Consider the following 17,654-nt stretch of genomic DNA (forward strand, 5'->3'; position numbering starts at 1 on the left):
AAGTGTGATTTTTTTTTCATTTGTAGATCATGGGAGTGGTACTCCTTCTACATCTAAATGTTTAAAAGATTTAAAAAGTTGTCTTAGATATGAATATAAGTAATGTGGATGTCTACCTGAAAAGGTCAGATAGGTTATACTCAATATATCCAAGTAGACCTCTTCTATTAAGAGTTGCCTTGGTATGAAGTACTAGAGGTCGATAGACCCCTGAGGGGCTCTGAAGAAACTGTTACCACTATCCAAAGAAGGCAAAATATTTTAAAAGCAGTGAACTTACTAGAGGCTAAGAAGAAATTCTTGTCTCAGTCTGGTGCCATTTTGCTGATGGGAAAGCAATTACTACTCCCCTTGATATGACCTAGAAGAAAGTAGGTTTTTTTTTTTTTTTTTGGGGGGGGGTCATCCAGGTGTAGGTTTGAGCTTTTCTTATTTATTTATTTATTTAAAAAAGGAGACATTAACAAAACCATAGGATAGGAGGGGTACAACTCCACACAATTCCCACCACCAGATCTCCATATCCCATCCCCTCCCCTGATAGCTTTCCTATTCTTTATCCCTCTGGAAGTATGGATCCAAGGTCATTGTGGGTTGCAGAAGGTGGAAGGTCTGGCTTCTGTAATTGCTTTCCCACTGAACATGGGCATTGACTGGTAAATCCATACTCCCAGTCCAGGTGTAGGCTTCTACTAATGCACATATACTCTCTGATAATCTCATCTTTACTCATAGAGTAGTGATGAAGTCATCCCTTCCTAGTCATGTGAAATGTTCCCCTTCTTGCTTCTTGATGCCCAAGAATTTAATGACATGGGTTACCTATCACTGGACCAGACTTTACTTTAGAATTTATAGTTGTATAAGTTTTCCATACATGTTATTATATTTGGGGGGTTTCTCCTACTAAGCTGTCTAATGTTAATTTGCTTAATGACTCAAACTGATCTAGATGTGTTGGGCTACTTTTTCCCCACTCCCCAACTCTATCTATTCATTGGCCATCCACTGAACTTTAGGACACTAAGAAAGTTTGGCCATCAGGTGGATAATGAAGTGTCCAGAAATTTTCAAACATGGCCAGGACATAGCTTATCCAATACAGTACAAACTTTATCCACCTGAAAACACAACACAAAAGAGAAGTTTCACAAGTGGTAGAACAATGCTGTGGTGTCTCTCCTTCCTCCATCTGTATATCTCTCTTACACTCTTTCAAGAAAAATTTTAAAAGGAAGGGTGGGAGATAGAGAGATTTAAAGAAAAAAAAGATGGAAGGGGGCAGTGGTAGCACACCCAATAGAGAGCACATGCTACAATGCACAAGGACCTGGGTTCAAGTCCTTGGTCCCTACCTACAGGGTGAAGTTTCACAAGTGGTAAAGCAGTGCTGCAAGTCTCCTTCTTTCTCTCTCTCTCCCTCTCCCCTTCCCCCTTAATTTTCCTGTCTCTATCCAATAAATAAATAAATAATATAGACAGAGTGGTTTTTATTTTTTTTATTTTTATTTATAAAAAGGAAACACTGACAAAAACCATAGGATAAGAAGAGTACAACTCCACACAATTCCCACCACCAGAACTCCGAATCTCATCCTCTCCACTAACAGCTTCCCTATTCTTTCTTATTTTCCCTTTTGTTGCCCTTGTTTTTTTTTTTAATTATTGCTATAGTTATTATTGTTGTTGTTGTTGATGTTGTCATTGTTATATAGGACAGAGAGAAATGGAGAGAGAGAAGACAGACACCTGTAGACCTGCTTCACCGCTTGTGAAGTGACTCCCCTGCAGGTGGGGAGCCGGGGGTTTGAACCAAGATCATTACGCAGGTCCTTGCACTTAGTGCCACGTGCACTTAACCAGCTGCGCTATCGCCCGACTCCCAGCTTCCCAATTCTTTATCCTTCTGGGAGTATGGACCCAGGGTCACTATGAGGTGCAGAAGGTGGAGGGTCTGCTTCCCGGCTGGCCATGGGCTTTGGCAGGTCGATCCATACTCCCAGCGAGATTGATTTTTAAAGGGAGGGCAGCAAGAACAATGGAATCGTGCAGGAGCTACGCACTATAGAAAACTCTGGTGGGGAATAATTAAACTAATTTATCAAAAAAACAAAACACTACCTTTCCACTTGAAGAACTTCAACAGACAAGAGCAAATCTAAAGACTATAATAGGTTACTTCCCATTATTTATCCTGTTTTCTTCCCCTCTAGCAATTACTAGGAATACTAACATGTAATGATTCAGTAGACGCTACGTAAGTTCAAATTTAAATCATTAGTCTCTAATACCCTATCAACACATTCATTACTGCTGTTCTACACAAATACGAGGTTTTTTTCTTTAAAGTTTCTTCTTATAATGAGCTTGCTATACAACCCAAAGAACACATTCTCTAATATTCTTAGAGAGATCTTTATTTTTTTATTTGTACAGGCCTGACTACCCTCAACCCCAATTTTCCAAAAAGAAAATTTATCTTACAAAGTATAACATTTAACTTGTCATTTTTAACATGATTTGAAGAAATTCAAAGTTGATATAAAGGCTCTTTCTAACTTTTACCTCCTCCACCACCACCTCAAGATGGGGATAAAGTTCTTTAAAGGTATGCAATTAGTTTCTTAAGAACACCACACACTTTTTTTTTTCCTGCCCTGTGGATGGTGTCTCACACTTGAGTGATTCCACTGTTTCACAAGATTTTTTTTTCCTCCTCCTTTAAATTTCAGAGACAGAATCAGAGACATAGACAGATGACACAATAGCACTGTTCCACCTCAGATGCTGGGGCTTGAACCCAGGTCATTAAACATAGTAAAATGTGTGCTCTACCAGATGAGCCATAGCAGCCCACTAAAAGACCACAAACTAAAGGGAGCTTCTTTATTTTTATTATTTTATTTATTTACTTATTTTTGCCTCCATGGTTATCGCTGAGGCTTGGTACCTGCACTATGAATCCACTGCTCCTGGAGGCTATTTTTCCCCATTTTTGTTGCCCTTGTTATTGTCATTGCTATTGTTGTTGGATAGCACAGAGAGAAATCGAGAGAGGAGGGGAAGACTGAGAGAGGAAGAGAAAGACAGACACCTGCCGACCTGCTTTATGCTTGCAGGTGGGGAGCAAGGGGCTTGAACTGGAATCCTTACACTGGTCCTCGCGCTTTGCGCCATATGCGATTAATCTGCTGTGCTACCATTGATCTCTGCAGAGCTTCTTCATCTTCTTCTTCTTTTTATTTTTATTTATAAAAAGGAAACACTGTCTTTACAGGCAAAACTATTAATACACCTTTCCCATATTTGGGAGCTATTCTATTCCCTGATCCAGCTTTCTGGTCCTTCTGCCAGCCATGACATCACCTCCCCAGACAATTAGGATCTACTTGCATATCAGATTTCAAGCTCAGGGGAAAAAATATATATATATCAATATAGCCACAGGCCCTTTGGAATATAACTAAAATATGCCTACTAGCTATCTACAAAATGGAGGGGCCCCTAACTCTTCATCTGTACTATTCCAGCCTTTAGGTCCGTGATTGGTCAACAATTTGTTTGGCTTTGTATGTTAACTCTCTTTTCAACCACCAGGTTCCAGTTGCTAGCAGGATGCCGACCAGACTTCTCTGGACATACACCCCACCAATGTGTCCTGGAGCTCTACTTCCCCGGAGCCCTTCCCCACTAGGGAAAGAGGGAGACAGGTTGGGAGTATGAATCAACCTGTCAATGCCCATGTTCAGTGGAGAAGCAATTACAGAAGCCAGACCTTCCATCTTCTGCATCCCACAATGACCCTGGGTCCATACTCCCAGAGGGTTAAAGATAGAAAAGCTATCGGGATGGGATGGAATACAGAGTTCTGGCAGTGGGAATTGTGTGACGGTGTACCGTACCCTCTTATCCTATGGTTTAGTCAATATTTCCTTTTTATAAATTAAAAATTAAATTAAAAAAGGTAACATTGTCAAAACTATTGCTTTTTTTATATTCTGTCTATCCTTAAAAGTCTGTAGGGTAGACAGCTGTTTCAAAGGTAAAAACAGAGACAGAACTTGCTAAATAGCCCTGCAAGTATAAGTAAGTAAAACAATCTATCCTGTCACAATAGAGTAATGTTACTGATTCTCATTTGTAATTTAATACACAACCAGCATGAAACCAAGGAGCTAGTATCTCCACACATATAATTATCTTCAACACAAAAATAAAGTCAATCCTAAAAGATGCTAACTAATTATAAGGGTATTATACATAGTATAGGAAATGAAAAAAAGCATAAAATCATAAAGGCAGTCTTCTCTAAAATGTATGATCTGAAGAAATGCGTTGAACACACACATATACACACACACACACATATACACACACACCTCTGGGTAAAAGGTAGTCTGAGAGGGGGAAATCACAGAAATGAAAGAAATAAAAATCCATTCACATAAACAGTACTAATTAGTTAATTAGCTTTGCGATTTGATTGCATGGGCCATTCATTAAATTACATTGAGAAATACTGTAATGAATGGGGAAAAAAACACTGCTTTTAAGGTACAACTCAGTTGAGGAGATATTAGACACAGCTAAATCATTATTCACTGACTCAGCATTTCCAAATAGCTCTAGGATGGCACTGAGTTTGGCACTGTGAAAATGCAAAGATGAAACAACGTTGGTCCTATATAGAGTAACAGTCTGGTAATGAAGGTAACATGATTATGCAGTTCTTGAATGAAGAACACAAGAAATACCAAAGAAGTGGTTCAAATAACATGCTATATAATTCCAAAAAGACAGCAATGATTCCTAACTGGAGGCTTGGGGGAGATGGCAAAAGCAGGCATTTGAAATAAAAGGCAAATGGCATTCAGGGATCGACTGATTGAAGAGGAAATATACTTTTTTTCAATTTAAACTTTATTTTAATTGATAGAATTGACAGGGAGGGGAGATGGATAAGAGGGAGAGTGGCACCTGCAGCCCTGCTTTACCACTCACGAAGCTCCCCCCACCTGCAGGTGGGGATCGGGGGCTTGAATCCAGGATCCTTGAGCATTATAATATGTTCACTTAACCAGATGCACCATCAACTGGCCTTGAGGAAAGATATTCTAAGTAAGGGTTACAGAGAGAAACTGTGGAAAATAAAGGTAGGAAAGACAGAGTAGTGAAAACAGGAGTTTTGGGAAGAATATCCCAAGTTATATGAAGAAGTTTATTGGGGAAGAAAGGAATGTCAAGTCACAAGTGATTTAAATGCTGATGTGGTTTAGTTTTGAGAAAAGGAAGAACAATACACACATGAAAAGCATAGGATATCTTTTTTTTTTTTAAGTTCTAAAGTCAATGATAAAAGGAAAAGAAAATCAGAACCATGGTTAGAGAATAAATAATCCAAGGACCAAGTGGTGGTGTACCTGCTTAAGTGCACACATTACAGAACGCCAGGTCCTAAATTCAAGCCCTTGGTCCAACATCTGCAGGGGGAAAGCTTCATGAGTAGAAAGCTTAAATGAGCTTCATGACCTTCATGAAGCAGTGCTATAGGTGTTTCTGTGTCTTTCCCTTTCTATGTCCCCCTGCTCCTCTCAAGTTCTCTCTATCTCTATCCAATAACAAATACAAAGACTTCTTAACAAGAAAGAAAAAAAGAATAAGTAATCCAGCTAGGCAAGTATGATTCTGATAGGTTATTCCAGATAGAAGTCAGGTCAGAAATTTTTTTTAGTCCCCACACCTATGGACATCTAATCTTCGATAAGGGGGCCCAAAGGATTAAATGGAAAAAGGAGGCTCTCTTCAATAAATGGTGCTGGGAAAACTGGGTTGTAACATGCAGAAGAATGAAATTGAACCACTTTATCTCACCAGAAACAAAAATCAACTCCAAATGGATCAAAGACCTAGATGTCAGACCAGAAACAAATACTTAGAGGAAAACATTGGTAAAACACTTTCCCACCTACACCTCAAGGACATCTTTGATGAATCAAACCCAATTGCAAGGAAGACTAAAGCAGAAACAAACCAATGGGACTACATCAAATTGAAAAACTTCTTCACATCCAAAGAAACTATTAAACAAACAAAGAGACCCCTCCCAGAATGGGAGGGGATCTTCACATGCCATACATCAGACAAGAAACTAATCACCAAAATATATAACGAGCTCAGCAAACTTAGCACCAAAAAAGCAAATGACCCCATCCAAAAATGGGCAGAGGATATGAACAAAACATGCACCTCAGAGAAGATCCAAAAGGCTAACAAACATATGAAAAACTGCTCTAGGTCACTGATTGTCAGAGGAATGCAAATTAAGACAACACTAAGATACCACCTCACTCCTGTAAGAATGGCATACATCAAAAAGGACAGCAGCAACAAATGCTGGAGAGGATGTGGGGACAGAGGAACCCTTTTACATTGCTGGTGGGAATGTAAATTGGTACAGCCTCTGTGGAGAGCAGTCTGGAAAACTCTCAGAAGGCTAGACATGGACCTTCCATATGATCCAGTAATTCCTCTCCTGGGGTTATACCCCAAGGACTCCATAACACCCAACCAAAAAGAGGTGTGTACTCCTATGTTCATAGCAGCACAATTCATAATAGCTAAAACCTGGAAGCAACCCAGGTGCCCAACATCAGATGAGTGGCTGAGAAAGCTGTGGTATATATACACAATGGAATACTATGCAACTATCAAGAACAATGAACCCACCTTCTCTGACCCTTCTTGGACAGAGCTAGAAGGAATTATGTTAAGTGAGCTAAGTCAGAAAGATAAAGATGAGTATGGGATGATCCCACTCATCAACAGAAGTTGAATAAGAAGATATGAAAGGGAAACTAAAACCAGGACCTGACCAAATTGTAAGTAGCACACCAAAGTAAAAACCCTGTGGTGAGGGAGAGGGTAGACATGCAGCTTCCTGGGCCAGTGGGGGGAGGGAGTGGGTGGGAGGGATGGGTCACAGTCTTTTGGTGGTGGGAATGGTGTTTATGTACACTCCTAGCAAAATGTAGACATATAATTCACTAGTTAATTAATTTGAGAGGGGTAAAATTAATTGAATGTCTCAAAGTTTTTCAAAACACAAACTGAATCTTTTTAATATATAGGCTGTGTATTTGATAAGCGGAGTCTCTCAAAAGCCTAGACCAAGTAGATCAGAAGCAACCAATAGCACAGCTATATACAAGATACTGGGTACTGTACAGCAAACCATAACAAAAGGACTTTTCAAAGTTAACCCAATTACTAAATAATGTGATGATAACATTAACTATCGATTGTCTTTTTGAACCCTAAGACAGCAGGAACCTCACATCTCCACTATAGAGCCCCTACTTCCCCCAGTCCTGGAACCCTTGGATAGGGCCCACTTTCCCGTATGCCTCTCCCAATCCATATTAAATAATATTGCATCCGCCGATCACAACCTAACCAACGCAACGATTGCCACCTCAAAATGCTTCACTTCAGACTGTGTCCAGAGACTTCACGTGTGGAATGACAACCCTTCAACTTCATTACTCGGGTGAGACCTTTCCTTTTACAGTACACTCTAATTTCATCTCAGGTGGTTCACTTTCTAACAAAGTCCCAAAACCTAGATATACACCAGTTTCTGTGAGAGAGAGCATATCTTCACACCTATCCATAAACTACTGCAAAATATATACCTGAAAGCAGAAGTACACTAGAGTTTGCAGTGAGTACCCCCCTAACACTTCCTCTCCACTATTCCAAGCTTTGGGTACATGATTGCTCAACAATTTGTTTGGCTTCGTATGTTAACTCTCTTTTCAGTCACCAGGTTCCAGATGCCATCAGGATACTGGCCAGGCTTCCCTGGATTGAAGACCCCAATGTGTCCTGGAGCTCAGCTTCCCCAGAGACCCACCCAACTAGGGAAAGAGAGAGGCAGACTGGGAGTATGGATTGACCAGTCAACGCCCATGTTCAGAGGGGAAGCAATTACAGAAGCCAGACCTTCTACCTTCTGCACAACCCACAATGACCCTGGGTCCATGCTCCCAGAGGGATAGAGAATGGGAAAGCTATCAGGGGAGGGGGTGGGATATGGAGATTGGGTGGTGGGAATTGTGTGGAGTTGTACCCCTCCTACCCTATGGTTTTGTTAATTAATCCTTTCTTAAATAAAAAAATTTTTTTAAAAATTTTTTTGTAGTGTTCTTTTCTCTAAATCCTCTGAGATGCCTCAATTTTGGTAACTACTTAGATATGGCTGGTATGAAATGACACTAAAGCTTAGGAAATAAGCCCAAACACACACCCAAACACACACCCAAACACACACACACACACACACACACACATACACACACAAACTCTAACCATATGCATCATCCTCCCAACTCTCTCTTACATCCTTTTTGGTAAGATATTTTACTAATTGCCATTTTTTGTAATGATAAAATTAGTACATGTTCTATGTAGATAATCTTGTCACTGTTAATTTGTTAAATATTGACATAAGTATGAATGCACTAACAATGGCAACTGCAATTCTAAATAGAATCCAGTAAGCTTCAAAACTAGTCAAATGTCCTACACCAATATCATCAGCACTATGGCAATAATGGATTATTTATTTATTTCCCCAGGGTTACCACTGGGACTCAGTGCCACCACTACGAATCCACTGTTCTTGCAGGCCATTTTTTCCACCTTTTTAATAGGATAGGACAAAGAAAAACTGAGAGAGGAGGAGAAGATGGGGCCGGGGGGGGGGGCAGACACCTACAGACCTGTTTTACCACTTGTAAGTGACTTCCCTGCAGAAGGGGAGCCAGAGACTTGAACCAGGATCCTTCTGTGTGTCCTTGTGCTTCGTACTATGTACACTTAAGCCGATGCTCTACTGCCTGGCCTCCATAATAATGGACTCTCTAAGCTTCATCTAGGGCTTTAATTCTAGTGACCAAAGAAGACTTTCTAGAAAGCTCCTCAAACTCCCTTAAAATTTATGAATTAAAGACCAAAGCAATATGTGAGGACACAAAACAAGAATAAAATAATAGTAAACATCAATGCAAACCATTGGTTGGATACTCAACATATACAGGTACACAGGCTTGGGAAAATTTATGCATAAACTAAAACAAACAACAAAAGCTAATTTTTATCAGAAATTACCTAGATTGGAAATGCTTCAACCTAGGTTTAACCCAGGTCGTTGAACACAGTAAAACATGTGCTCTACCAGATAGTAGGTGTACACTCTATCAGGTAAGCCATCTTCTGGTAACACAAAATACAACTTGAATAGGGAACAGCTGAAACCAAAGATTAGGGGGAAGAGAAAATATAAGAGTTATTGTTTAGGGTCAGCAAAATCACTCATTTGGATAGTGACTTGCTTTGCCATATGTGTGACCCAGGTTCAAACCTGGCCTCTATCACAGTGAAGGAAGCATCTGGGGAAGTACTGGGGTCTCTTTCTCTCTTCCTCTCTGTCTCTAATTTTTTTTAATTAAAATAGGGAGTCGGGCGGTAGCACAGTTGGTTAAGCGCACATGGCGCAAAGCGCAAGGACCGGCGTAAGGATCCCAGTTCGAGCCCCCGGCTCCCCACATACAGGAGGTCACTTTGCAAGTGGTGAAGCAGGTCTGCAGGTGTCTTATCTTTTTCTCCTTCTCTCTGTCTTCCCCTCCTCTCCCCATTTCTCTCTGTCCTATCCAACAACAGCTATGACAGCAAGCACAACAAGGGCAACAAAATGGGAAAAATAGCCTCCAGGTGCAGTGGATTCATAGTGCAGGCACCAAGCCCCAGCAATAACTCTGGAGGCAAAAAAAAAAAAAATTAAATTAAATTAAATTATGGGTGGGGGTAGATAGCATAATGGTTATGCAAACAGACTCTCAAGCCTGAGGCTCCGTCAAATCCCAGGTTCAATCCCCCGCACCACCATAAGCCAGAGCTGAGCAGTGCTCTGGTAAAAAATAAATAAATAAATAAAAATAAAAAATAAATTAAATTAAATTAAAAAGTTATTGTTTAATGAGGACAGAACATCAGTTTGGGAAGATGAGAAAGTATTAGAGATGGATGGTAGTAATAATGTGAATGGACTTTAAGTCATTGTAATATTATCTTTATTTTACAAAATAATTGCTTTTAGGGGGCTGGGTGTGGCACACCTGACTGAGTGCACACATAGCAGTGCACAAGGACACAGGTTCAAGTCCCCAGTCCCCACCTGCAGGGGGAAAGCTTCTCAAGTGGTGAAGCAGGGCTGCAGGTGTCTCTCTGTCTCTCTCCCTCTCTATCTCCCCTACCCTCTTGATTTCTGGCTGTCGCTATCCAATAAATAAAGATAATTAAAAAAAACTAAAAAAAAATAGCTTTTAATTCTCATATAGTACTAGTCACTTATGTAATGGCACATTCACTATTAGTGGAATAAAATAAAGAAATATACTGGTTTGCTTTTAGGATATAAGAAAGGGATCCTAAAAGGAAAACCAAATCGTTTTTTTTCTCTTCCCATCTTATTTGGAAGTTAATGGTTTATAGCACAGTTGTCTACACATGGGATCCATTTCACCATTCTGCATCATGAGTGTCTACAAAATACTCTCACCCCCACTCCCAAGCCCCCTCTCCCATTCCTTATCCAGAGTTCCTCACTTTGGTGCAGTACCCAATCCCTAAACCAATCAAAACAGCACACAACACGACTGTAAAACTATCCAAAAACAAAGATAAAGAAAAAAAAAATCTTAACAGACATCTATGCACTGCAGGTCTTAAAAGAGTATAAACATAAATTAAAATACAGTGATAAAATCATAATTCATATCTAAGCAGAGGACCTGTTATCTGAGTTTAAAAAAAAAAGTAAATTACTGAAGGACAACAGTTTATCTGTGTGAAATAAACTTTTCCAGGGCATAAAGTCTCAACTAAGAATAAAAGATAATTTAGTCCAATTTTATTAATGTATTATCCAAGTGAATAATGAAATAATCATTTTTCCTTGTGAATCAGCACTGCTCAGCTCTGGCTTATGATAATACCAGAGATGAAACCTAGGCCCTCTGGGTGTCTCAGACCTGAAAGTACATTATGCTATCCCTGTGGCTATCTCCCCAGCTCCATGTAAATGCTCTGAAAGACTGCAACAGGCGTTTCAAGGATCCATATATATATATTTCTTTGAGAGAAATAGAGAGGGGCCACTCAGTTCCAGCATATGAGAATTACCAGGGACAGAGGCTGGGGGCTAAGCTTTCACATCTTTTGCTCTACTGCTGAGCTATTTCTCTGGCTCCAGCGAGCTGTCTTCACATGTAGAAATATAAGTTCTAAAACTACTAAACTACTTTAAAAACAGGTTGTATAACAACACTGATCATGTAAAAAGACTACTTTTCCACATTTCACTTTACTCCATCTCATATTTTATTTTATTTTATTTATTCCCCCAAGGCTATTTCTGGGGCTCGGAGCCTGCACTATGAATCCACTGCTCCTGGAGGCTATTGTATCCCTTTTGTTGCCCCTGTTGTTTATTCTTATTGTTGTTGTTGGATAGGACAGAGAGAAATCGAGAGAGGACCAGAAGACAGAGATGGGGAGAGAAAGATAGACACCTGCAGGCCTGCTTCACCACCTGTGAAGCAACATGCCTGCTGGTGGGGACCCGAGGCTCGATCCGGGATTCTTACACCGGTCCTTGCGCTTCACACCACGTAAGTTTAACCCACTGCGCTACCACCTTGCCCACCTCCATCTCTTATTTATAGCCTACTTCACCAAAGAAAAAACACCTCATCTGTCCATTTCTTCATTTAGCACTCTTGTTTAATAATTCTTTATCTGGTTGAGCTGGAGAGAGTGGGGAGTTAAAGTCCCCTATTATTACTGCATTACCATTGATGTTCTTTTGTCAGGTGTCTCAGTAGTTACTTTATGTATTTTGCAGTACCTTCGTTTGGAGCACAGATGTTGATTGTGAGTTCCTCTTGGCCGACTAATCCCCTGAGCATTGTGTAATGTCCATCCTTGTCTTTTATTGCTTTAATTGTTTTCAAATCAGTGGTGCCCCATATAAGTGTGTCTATCCCCACTGCACTGAACTAAACTTCAGTCTTTCTCTTTCCCATACCCTCTCCCCCTCTACCTATATTGAATGTCAAATTTCTTTTAAAAATGAAATCAAAGATACATCTCTATAATTTTTACCAGTAGATAACTGATTCGCATAGGTACTTAGATATTCTATTTTGTTCCAAAATTTCTTGAGAAAATTTATAATTATTTCTCTAGTAGAACAAGGGGGTGAGAGGCCTTAGAAATAGATTTAACATAAAAGCAAACTTCTAAGCCAATTTCTAGACATAAGAAAGGTATTTAGGGGCCTAGAAACAGCCTGTCTGGTAAAGTACACCATTTTTATTAGTACACTTTACCATGTATAAGAATCCAGGCTTGAGCCTCGGCCACCACATGGGAGCACCATGCAAAAGCAAAGTTTTAGAAGCAATGGTGAAATGCTATAGCATCTCTCCTTTCTTTCTGTCTCTCTGCTTCTCTACTTCTAAAGCTCTATCTGGAAAACAATGGGAATGGAGAAGCATGTGCAGGAAGGTTCCCAGTCTGAAAAAGCCCATCCATCATAAGTTTACAAGGTCAGGAGGGACCAGCCTACCACCTTTCCTGAGAAGGAAAGGGCTCGGGGTCAACCTGCTCAGACTCTGATGAAAATAATAGCTTGGACTTCCCAGACAGTGGGCCCTTCCCCACAGAAGTTCACTGGAAGCAGTGGAACTATGTGGGTACAAAGCCGTAGTAAGTGTGGGGAAAAGCCCTGGTGGAAAAAATATATTTACTCCCATATTGCAGTGCTGCATATTTAATATAAGATAGTATGTGTATTGCTCTCAATAGTAATATCTAGCAATTACCAGAATATAAAATTTTATCACAGTTGTACATATCCCCAAGCCAAAATTCCCCAATGATTATACTTATTCATATTTATTTGATAAATATTTGCTAAATGCTTGCCACTGAGAATCTAATATTATAATCTAAGTGTTGGAGAGCTGTGAATGAGTCATATTCTACTTAAATAATGTGTAAGCAATACCTCTTTTTTATTGAGGTTAATGAATTACAGCAGTTATCTATACATGTTTATGGCTTCCCAGTTCTGCATAACAGATGTCTGCTACATACTCTTTACCCCGCCCATCAAAAACCCCAGACCCACTCTCCCCACAAAGCCCCTATTCAATTCCCTCCCCGGAGTCCCTTGCTTTGGTGCAGTTTACCACCCCGAGTCCAGGTTTCATCCCATGACTTCTTTCTAACTCTGTCACGTTCCATCTACATGTGAAGTCATCCATTATTCATCCCTCTCTTCCTGACCTATCCCACCCAACACTTTTCCTTCAGCTTCTAGTGAAGGTGAGGCAAAGATTGAGATTTTGATCTGATGTCTAGGTCTGATAGTTGGCCTTGGTTCGCCAACATTGGTCATATCACTTTGTCTTTCTGCCCTCTCTTTTCCTACATGCTTACTCCTTTTGTTGCTCTTGTTTGAGTTCCCATTCCTATTCTACCACAAATTATCTCATTTGGAGTTAAAAGAGTTCCTACACTTCTTTTCCTGTAGTACTCTTTTTACTAGTTCTTGCAAGACAGGGTTGATTGTTGTGAATTACTTCAGTTTCTATATGTTTAACAAGCTTTTTATTTCTCTTCCATACATGAAGAATAGTTTGGACAGAGTATGCATGGCTGATTTTTCTTATCTCTTAAAACTGTAAAATGTCATTCCATTTCATTCTAGCTTCCTGGATTTATGATAAGAATCTGGTGAAAGCCTGGTGGTTTTGTTTCTGTAAATTAGTTTCTTCCTTTCCCTTGAAGCTTGAAGTATGTCTTCCTTATCCTTACTTTTGGAAAGTGTTGCTACTATGTGTCTTGGCAATGGCTGTTGGGGATTCAGTCGTTTTGGTTTCTGTTCAGCTTCCTCTATATTTTGACCACTGCCCAGGTACTGAATGTTTTCAGCAATAATTTCTTTGAATATGCTCTCTGCTCCTCTTTCCTTATCTTTTATCTTAGGAGTCCTAGTAACTTCTACAGTTTTTCTTCTGATGGAGTCTACTATTTCACAGAGAAGTGCTTCATTTTTCATAAACCTTTCTTCAGCAGCCTTACCCTCCTAGAGCATGGTGGTTTTATCTTTTATTCCTGCCATCCTTTCTTCAAGCTAATTTATACTGAATACAAGGCCTCTCAGATAAGTTCTAGTGCTATCCAGAGTTTCCTTTAACTGAAATATTTCCTTTCAGAGTTCTCTTTGTAAATTTTTTTTTAGTTCTTTGGTGAAGAGATCTCTGGATTCCTTAATCTGCACTTGTATGTTATGGCTGGAGTCCTAAATTGCCTTCATAATGAGCTTTCTGAATTAAAACTCAGACTTTTTTGCAAAGTCTTTGTGACAGAGATTTGCATTCTTGTCCATGTTCGTGTTGAGTGTGGTTTCTGTTGTTCAATGAGAAGGTGGCACTGTGATTGTATTGTTTATATGTAGTGGTGTGACAAGGGTGGAGAGAGTCCTCTCTGTTATTCAGGTCAGGTTTGGATAAACCCACATTGGGTGATGGGAATATTATTGCCCACAGCTTGGAACCCAACTGTGTTTGCCTTGTTTCAGACTGTACTCTAGCCTCTGGCTACCCTGTGCCATGGTCTCAGCTGTTCCTTGCTGGTGCCTGCTGCTTGGGGGCCCAGTCTGTGCTTCAATATGGCTCTGAATTCAAACCACCTCTGTCCCATCTACCCCACCCCTTTCCATATAACTGTTTACAACGCATGTGACCCTCAGCAAGTTTCCTCAAACTTTGTAGTTTGCAATGTAAGGTTCCAGGTGTTCTTTTTTAAATTGTTTTATCTGTTCCTCCTAGGTATGATTTTCAGTCTTTGATACTCCATGGCCACATCCCTTAACTCACTACTTTTGTTTTTTTTAACTGCACAGTTCTAACTTAAGGTGGTACTGAGAACTGAACCTGAGACCTTGGTGTCTCAACTATGAGAATCTTGCACAATCACAGTAGTATTTCTCCAGTTCTAGAACTAATGTGTCTTTTTATTTTTTTAATCATTTCATTGGGAGGTTAATCGCTTATAACACAGTTAGTGATACATGGGTACAATTACTCATCTCTCCATGATAGATGTTTGCAGAATACTTTCATCACCAACGAAGGTCCTTTTCCATAATTATCTGGCACCAGATCCCCAAGGCCCTTTCCAACCCCTTCCTTGCTCTCCTTCCCTGGAGTCTTTTGCTTTGTTGCAGTACACCATACCCAGTCCATGTTTTGCTTTGTGTTTTCCCTCTCTGTCCTTGTTTCTTAAGTTCTACCTATAAGAGACCATCCAGTAGTCATTCTTCTCTCCTTTTTTTTTAAGTTTTTATTTATAAAATGGAAACATTCTTCTCTTTTTGGCTCATCTCACTTAGTATGATTCCTTCAGGTTCCAGCCAAGATTTTGCAAGATAATTTTATTATAACAGCAAGTGTATGTATATGTATGTACATATTTCTTTTTTTTTTTTTTTTCCCTCCAGGGTTATTGCTGGGCTTGGTGCCTGCACCATGAATCCACCGCTCCTGGAGGCCATTTTTCCCCCTTTTTGTTGCCCTAGTTGTTGCAGCCTCGTTGCGGTTATTATTGCCATTGTTGATGTTGCTTTGTTGTTGGATAGGACAGAGAGAAATGGAGAGAGGAGGGGAAGACAGAGAGAGAGGGGAGAGAAAGATAGACACCTGCAGACCTGCTTCACCGCCTGTGAAGCGACTCCCCTGCATGTGGGGAGCCGGGGGCTCGAACCGGGATCGTAAGCCGGTCCCTGCGCTTTGCGCCACGTGCGCTTAACCCACTGCGCCACCGCCCGACTCCCCTGTATGTACATATTTCATAAATATATTAGCCACTCATCTGTAATCATCGACATTTGGGTTACAGCCTAGTATGAGCTATTACAAATTGTGCTGCTGGGAGTCGTCGGGCTGTAGCGCAGTGGGTTAAGCGCACTATCCAACAACGACAACAACAATAATAACTACAACAATAAAACAACAAGAGCAACAAAAGGGAATAAATTAAATAAATATTAAAGAAAAAAAAAGAAAAAAAACACTTTTAAAAAAATTAAAAAAAAAACAAATTGTGCTGCTATGAACATAGTTGTAAATAGATCTCTGTTTTTTTAAATATATTTTATTGTTTTAATGAGAGATACAGAGATAATGATACAGAGACAGAGAGAGACCAGAGCACTGCTCAGCTCTGACTTACAGTGGTACTGTGGACTGAACCTGTGCCTTCAGACCCTCAGGCATGAAAGTTATTTGCATAACCATTATTCTATCTCCCTAACCCCTAACAGGCAACTCAGCAACTTCACTTACCACTAAAGATATGCAAATTAAAACTACACTGAGATTCCACTTCACACATGTGAGAATGGTCAACATTAGCAAACTATGATAAAATAAATATTGTTGAGTATGTAAAGAAAGAAGGTCTCTGTTACACTTCTGGTGGGAATGCAATCTGGTGCAGCCCCTTTGGAAAACTGTATGGAGAGTCTTTAAATAAAAATGGAGATAATATGATCCAGCAATTCTATTCCTAGGCATATATCTTAAAGACATGAAAACACTAATTTAAAGGGACATATGCAACCCCATGTTCACAGCTGCATTGCTCATAACAACCAAAATATGAAAGCAATCTAAATGCCCATCAACAGATCACAAGATAAAGAAGTTGTGGGACATATATTCTCAGTGAAGTACTGTTTGGCAGTTAAAAAAAGATTATATCCTCTAGAACAAAATAGAAAGGTGATTATACTAGTGAAGTAAGGAAGGAAGTAAAAGACAACTATTACATAGTTTCACTCATATGTGGAATAGAGAGAATTGAAACACATGAACTTACAGCAACAAATGTAGCTAATCTGTCTCTTAAGACCTTTTGGGAGAACAATGATGATTATCCTTGGGGGTGGAGGGGAATGTAGGAAGGAAAGGCACAAACTATGGTGTTAGGTGTAGTGTGGACTATACTACCCTTATCTTATAATCTTTCTGATCATTATTAAATTGCTAATAAAATAATTTTTTAAAAATGCTCTAGTTTGCTTTCAACTGCAACATAAATAGACAGTTTTTTCAACTTGGGGGAGTAATGGTTTACAGTACAGTTATTGACACATAGGTAGAATTTCTCATTTCCCTATAATTGGTGTCTGTAAGATACTCTCTCTACCCAGTATAAATAAATTATATATTTTTTTTTCTTTTTGTAGTACAGGAGGTAGTTCAGTGGATAAGACATAAGACTCTCAAGCATGAGGTCCTGGGTTCAATCCCCAGCAGCACATGTACCAGAACTCTTTCTCCTATCTTTCTCATTAGTAAATTGATTATATATATAGTTTATCTGGGTCACTCATCATAAGACCATAAGAGAGAGCCTACATTCTAAATGTGGGGTATGTCTTCTTCCCCTAGTTCTAAATAAATTTATAATCCTATATTGCAAGAGCAGAACCTCAAAGATAGAACAAATTAGTTTAAGTCAAA

At 39.6% G+C, this 17,654-nt stretch overlaps 1 protein-coding gene across 4 annotated transcripts in view; it reads right to left on the bottom strand.

The window, feature by feature from the left end:
• The window catches only part of NUBPL (NUBP iron-sulfur cluster assembly factor, mitochondrial), a 114,001-nt gene that overhangs the window by 32,200 nt on the left and 64,147 nt on the right, over positions 1-17,654 (bottom strand). The window lies entirely within an intron of this gene.

Source organism: Erinaceus europaeus, chromosome 16 (genome assembly GCF_950295315.1).
Source record: "Erinaceus europaeus chromosome 16, mEriEur2.1, whole genome shotgun sequence".
In the NCBI taxonomy this organism is placed as follows: domain Eukaryota; kingdom Metazoa; phylum Chordata; class Mammalia; order Eulipotyphla; family Erinaceidae; genus Erinaceus; species Erinaceus europaeus.